Genomic DNA, 7129 nt, shown 5'->3' on the forward strand with positions numbered 1-7129 from the left:
GACTAAAGTATATATGAGAATTTGGTATATAATAAAGGTGTCAGTATAAAACCATGGGAAGGAAATGGCTTATTAAATAAACGTCACTGAAAACCAACCACTGGGTGGGGGGGGCATATTAGATCATTCCCTTAATAAATTGCAGATGGATAAAATAAGTAAATGTAAAATGTCTAAAAAATGAAACCATCCAGACACTAGAAGAATTTTTTTTTCCCCCCTAGCTGGGGTAAAAAAACAAAACAAAACAAAACAAAACAAAAAAAACAGATTCTTTAAAATAAAGAGACTACTAAATTTGTCCACCCCAAAATTAAAAACCTTTAGTATGGCCAAAACAGCACCTACTTACCCCCCCCCCCCCCCCGCCCCAAAGAACCTCTGCCATAAAAGTGAGAGACAATGGAAAATGTTTTAGTATCACGTATAACAAAGTAGCAATAGTAGATTCAAATAGGTTTTATAAATGAATCAGAAATCCACAAACACCTTAATGGAAAGATGGGCAAAGTTTTGCCATGCTGGCAAAGATGAACCAGACAGTGTTGGCAAGGTGGGAAAGGATGCTGTCACGTGTGGCTGGGGAGTGCATCCATTTGTTGCTGCTATTATAACAAGGTACACAAACTGGATGGCCTGAGACAACAGAAATTATTGTCTCACAGTTTGGTAGCCTAGAAGTCAGAAACTAAGGTGTTGGCAGTGCCCTGCTCCCTCCAAAGCCCCCAGAAGAGAATCTGTCCAGTCTTCCTCCGGCTTCTGCTAACCCTAGACGTTTCTTGGCTTGTAGAAGCATTCAACCTCTGCCTCCATGGCACACGGCATTCTTTCCATGTCTTTGCAAGACCATCTTATCTCTCTGTGTCTCTGTCCAAATTTCCCTCTTCTCATAAGGGCATTCCTCAAATTGGACAAGGCCCCACCCTACAGAATATGACCTAGGTTTGGCAATATGTTTCAGAGTTCCCCCTCATGAATTGACCATAATGGGATCTTTGCACAAATGGGAAGAGTTACATGCCCGGTTTGGTTTTTAAATCAAAGCACTCCCTAAAACTGGAGAAAAATGTCAATGACTTTTATTTCCATTAATAGGGGAGTGATAAGTAAATTCAGAATGGAACACCATGTGCACATTCAGGTCTCTATTTATTGATAAAGAGACACAGTCTAGAAGTCTTGCTAAGTGAAAAAAAGTAGATTACAAAATGATGTGATGCCCATTCTATAAAATGGTACAACTTCACATTAGTGTAACATAAAACAAAAATACGCTGTTGTATTGCATGTAAAGGGCACGCTGCCCTTTATCTGGAGGAACGGATGTCAGATACATCACATGCGGTGCTCCAAGTCAGAGTGTCTCCAGAGGCTGGGGGCTCAGTCAGTTCAGCTTCTGCCTTCAGCTCAGGTCATGATCCCAGTGTTCTGGGGTGAAGCCCCACGTTGGGGGTTCCCTGCTCAGTGAGGCGTCTGCTCCTCCCTCTGCCCCTGTCCCTACCTGTGCTCTCTCTCAAATAAATAAATAAATAAAAATCTTTTCAAAAAGCCAGAACATCTCCACACTTCTTATAAAATGCCGAGAGAGACCAGAGGTGATGGAGTTGTATGTGTAGTGAAGTTCAGAGGAAGAAGAGCCAAGCTAGCATATCCAGCAGCAGAAACGGCTCTGCCATGTACTGACCATGTGTCTGCAGATGAGCCACACCCCACGTGGAAACGAAGATCACAACCGTTTAGGAGTTTATCCCCAAAGAATAGCAGATGACGTTTTAGGAGCTACTGGCAAAGTGAGAAGTGCTATTCGTTCATGCTTCTCCTGCACTAGGCATATGTCTAGGCTCTGGGGATTCAGCTGGAAAAAAGATAAATTTATGTCTGTGGAGCTTATATTCTGAAAATAGAAAATTGATAACAGAGGTATCTGGGGGGCTCAGTTGGTTAAATATCTGCCTTTGGCTCAGGTCGTGATCCTATGGTCTTGGGTTCGAGCCTCATGTTGGACTCCCAGCTTGCTAGGGAGCCTGCTTCTCGAACCTTTCCCTCTGACCCTGCTCATGCTCTCTCTCTCAAATAAATAAATAAAATCTTTTAAAAAATTGATAACTAATAAACAAATGCAAAATGTAATGACAGTTACAGGAGTACAAAGAAAAACATAAACAACTTATACAGATATGTATTTCACATATAATACATCATATGAGTATATGATACACTGTGGAATTCAGGAATATGAAGGAAAATACAGCAGACTATTGACAGAAAGGCATGAGGGGTTACTGTTTTAGGTGGCTTGGTCAGGAAGACATTTATAAGGGGGCATTGAGCTCATTTCTGACAGAAATCAGAGAGAAGGGAAAATCTTGTAGATAGCTGAAGGAAGGGCCTTCCACATAGAGGGAACAATGGCAGAAGCCCGTGTGTTCTAAGAGAAGATCACTCTGATACTAGAAAAGCCAGAGGAGATAAGGTCAGGCAAGTAGAAGGGTGGACAGATCACAGGACCCACTGCAGCTATGGATTTTGTGTGTATGAGATGAGAGTCATGGCAGGGTTTTGAGTAGAAGATTGACATTACCCAACTTCTGCTTTTAAAAGATGGCTCTCCACATAGAATGTATAGTAGAGAGGCAGAAATTAAGGCAGGGAGACCATCATGAGGCTAGTGCCAATGTCCAGCCAAGAGTCATGAGTTAACTCAGTCTAGAAGGTGTTGGTGGGGAAATTGAGGGATGGTTGGATTCTGGAGATATTTCAAAAGTAGAATCTATAGAATTTGTTGGTGGACTGAGAGGGAAAGAGAAGGAGATACTCCAAGAGTTTTTCCATAAGTAATTGGAAAAATGGAGCTGCTATCTGAGTTAGGGAAGGTGGAAGACTGGGGTTGGGTAATCAAGGTTCAGTTTTGGACAGGGTAGCAGTCAAATATAGTTATTATTGCACCCAAGCAGGGCAAACTGATAAGAGAGTAAGTTTAATACTAGAGTTACTTTCCTCTTTGTTTCGCTCCCTGGTGAAATTTCCTCTCCACCCTACCCCCAACTTCATGTTAGTATCAATTACCTTCTCTGGTGATGGGATTAACATCCTGGGGAGGAGCAGAGAGAGGAGAAACCTAGCCTGATACTCTAGTCACAAACCCTGGCAGTGAGGGGCACGCCACCACCGTAGGCAGAGCTCATCAGCATTGGCTGCTCCCAGCAAAAAAGCAGCAAGATTTTCTTTAGCAGGCATCTCTCTAATCATTAGTAATTGCTCTAGGGGACCGAGTGGATACCACTCTAATCAATAAATGAGTACCTGGCAGGTTTTGCTGTCTGATAGCATGAACTGGAGAAGAAGAGCAGGCTCTGCTTTGGGAAGGTTAGAAACATCTCATGTCAACAGGTAAGAAAAGTTACCTTCATTCCTTGCTTTTTTTTTTTAATATCTCATAGAATTTTCTAGAATTCTGCTTGAGTATAGCGAGCTGTTTGCCATAACAGTGGATATTATAAGGTAATTGTTTATGTTGTCAAGGAAGCAGATTTTGCTCCTCAGGAGGAAAGTAAAGGGAAGTTTGTCTCATTCATTGCGGAGCCTGACCACACCCCCTGGCCTGGCACGAACATCAGTGTGCAGCAGTGTGCTTAACTGGCTGTTGCTATGGAATTTTTGTCTCTGTAATCAGAGCCTCTGCCTTGATCATTTAATTGCACTTAAAAAAAAAAACACATGAACTTGAGTAAATCCTGAGAACATCACGAGAGGGTTTTTGATTAATGCAAAATTAAAGCTCTTTCAGAAGCAATAATTGAATGAAAAGAACACTATTCAAAGAGCTTTAAGGACATCCCAAACCATTTGAAGATACAGACTCTACAGTCATTATATTAAAATCTGGTTAATTAAAGTACTAAGTGTCATCAAACACTTCAACTTCGGGGTACTTTATTTATATTTGTTTCCATCTCATTTTTTTGTTGCCCTAACCATTAGGTATCTATTTTTCTTTTTTTTCTTACATTGCCCAGTCATGTTGGCAGGAGAAGAAGCCTTAGCATATTTCCAACTCAGTCTTTCAATCCATCCTTCTTACTGGCCAAATGTTGATGAAGTATCATAATTAAATGTTATTTGTTTCTTTGGAGGTGCTAAGATAAAATGTGCTTTATGCTTGGCAGAAGAATATGTTTTTTGACTGTGGAAAGAAACAAACTGTAAACATAGTATTAGATTAATATTGATATTGACAAAGAATACACCTAAAAGTTTGTTAATTGCTAGCTCCCCAAAGAAGTCAAAAGAAACTATTACATTACGGGCAAAGCATCACCTTCAAGCCCTTGGCATGATCATCCTACCAGTAGGCGTGGGTCACTTTGCTCTCTGTCTTGTGAAACTGCAGGTACCATCTGGGGGTCTTGGGCTAGTGGTCATAGAAGACTCACAACACCTACACATCTAGAAAACTGATTACCTTACAATATCACTTTGTTGGCAGGGAGTGCTCCGAGTTTGGTTAATTCAACAACGCAAAGTGTTACTTAACACAAATGAGCCTTCCTATCCTCCTCGTTTAGGCTTTTGGTCTCACTTTCATCTGGGCTGCTTGTGGTTTCGGCATCTCCAACCCGGGTCCACATCTGAGGCAAGAGAAGAACTAGATGTCATTTTCTTCCCTTTTTAAAAGCATGAAACCTTTCCCCGTTTCTACCTAGTGGACTTCCAGTCACATTTGATTGGCCAAGTTGTGCCATGTGCTCTTGACTAAACCCAAACCTGCAAGGACAGTGGGTTACTTTTGTTGCCTTAAACCCCAGGATTCACCCCCTGAGACTAGGGAGGAGTCCTGCTTTTCATGAAGGGCATGCCCCCAACACCTCCACAGACAAAGGCAGAGTTCTGTCATCAAAGGCAGTGTGGGGGAGAGATGTTGCTGGATAGAAATGCATGGGGGTGGGGTGGGGAGGTTCTTGTTTTCTTCCTATTTTTTTAGCTGCTCAGTTGTGATCCTCTTACTTTCCTTCCTCTGCTAGTCCTTGAAATACTGGAATTCCTCAGGACTCAGACTGGGCCCTCTTCCCTTCACCGTGTGCACTCTCTGCTTAGAAAATCTCATCTAGGGGCGCCTGGGTGGCTCAGTGGGTTAAGCCGCTGCCTTCTGCTCAGGTCATGATCTCAGGGTCCTGGGATCGAGTCCCACATCGGGATCTCTGCTCAGCAGGGGGCCTGCTTCCCTCTCTCTCTCTCTCTGCCTGCCTCTCTGTCTACTTGTGATCTCTCTCTGTCAAATAAATAAATAAAATCTTTAAAAAAAAAAAAAAAAAAAAGGAAATCTCATCTAGTCCTGTGGTTTTAAATGCCATTTACATGCTGGCAACCCTCCAAATTGGTATCTTCAGCCCATAACTCTCCTCTGAGCTCCACATTTGGCATCCAACTATCCACTTGACAGCTCACTTTTGTGTCTCAGAAGCATCTCAAACATGTATATCCAAAACGGAACTTTTAATTTTCCCCCAAACCAGCCCTTCTGCAGAGGCTTTCCCATCCTAATAAAGAGCACCTCCATCTGCCCAGTGTTTCAGAACAGATGCATGGGAGTCAGTCTTGACACTTACCTTCCCTGACCACCCATCACAATCACTTTTCTTTTGTTCAGCAGCATCTAGCATGCCATCCCAAGGGTCCAGCCCATAGTAGGTGCTCAATAAATACTTGTTGAAAATTGATTGAATGTGCTTGTGTGGTACATACCTTGATTGGAGAATGGAAGTGTGGAGGTTAGAAAGAGCATGAGGGTAATAATGGGTGGCATTCTGATAAAGATGTTCATTCTGCGATAAATTGAAAGAAACATTCACGATGCTTTCTGAGAGTTCTATGCCATTCTTCCTCTCCATTTCAAACATAATCCCACTGATCTTTTGACAGAATTTCCAAGGGCACTAAAGGAGGGATGGACATGAAATTTTACAATTTACTTGGATTTCTCTCAGAAGCATTGACCTCCATAATGTTCCTGGTAGCAATGCCACATTTGGTGGTTCAGTGTATGATGAGAGCCCAGTGTAGACTGAAGTTGTAATGCATGACCTGCATTTTCCTTCAATAAAACTTGTGATCAGTGACTAATGAAATGGAAAACTAAGAGATGTTATTCTTGTCTTTTCCATCATCAATGATGCTGATAAGCTATGATGTTGAAAAAATGGAGAATTAGGGATGCCTGGGTGGCTCAGTTGGTTGGGCGGCTGCCTTCGGCTCAGGTCATGATCTCAGCAACCTGGGATCGAGTCCCGCATCAGGCTCCTTGCTTGGCAGGGAGCCTGCTTCGCCCTCTGCCTCTGCCTGCCACTCTGTCTGCTTGTGCTTGCTCTCTCTCTCTCTCTCTAATAAATAAATAAAATCTTAAAAAAAAAAAAAAGAAAAAGAAAAAAATTGAGAATTATACCAGTCAGCTACTGCTGCATAACAAGCATCTAGAAAATCTTGATGGTGTAGAGCAGTGAGCATTTATTTCCTGTGGCCCTTCAGCTTGGCTGAAGTGGCTCATCTAGAGTGGGCGTTGCTAGGGTAGTTCTTGAAGCTGGGTTTGACAAGGGTGACTTTGTTCCACTTGTGGGTCCCAACCTAAGGGGCAGCAGCTTCCCAAGGGAAGTTTTTCTCAGATTGATGAGAAAAATAAAGGCACAGGAGGGCAGATGGAAACACTTGAAGTATCTAAAAGCCTAGGCTAAGAACTGGCACACTGCCACTTTGGCCAACTAGTCAAAGCAAGCTACAGGACCAAGAGCAGTACATTTGCGGGAACATCTACCGAACATCTACAGGGCAAGTTGCATGGATATGGGAAGTGTGATGAATCAGAAGAATACTTCCATCTGCCCGAGTATATATTACATGTTAAAGAAAACAAGAGAAAGCGGGGGTTCAGCTTGAACTGATCAAGCCCAGGGTAGGGCTGCATCTCCTCTGTTCCCATCTGCCTGTCACTGTAATTCAAACTATCCCTTACGGTCCTTTTGGAATAAACTACCTGAAATAGTCTCCATCCTTCCCAAAGGCATTCCATTAGCTATCTATTCAGGAATGCCCAGACGATTTCCCAGGCTGGTGCCCTAGATGTTGGTTCCTATAGTAT

This window comes from Lontra canadensis, unplaced genomic scaffold (genome assembly GCF_010015895.1).
Source record: "Lontra canadensis isolate GAN:19392208 unplaced genomic scaffold, GSC_riverotter_1.0 scaffold67, whole genome shotgun sequence".
Lineage (NCBI taxonomy): Eukaryota > Metazoa > Chordata > Mammalia > Carnivora > Mustelidae > Lontra > Lontra canadensis.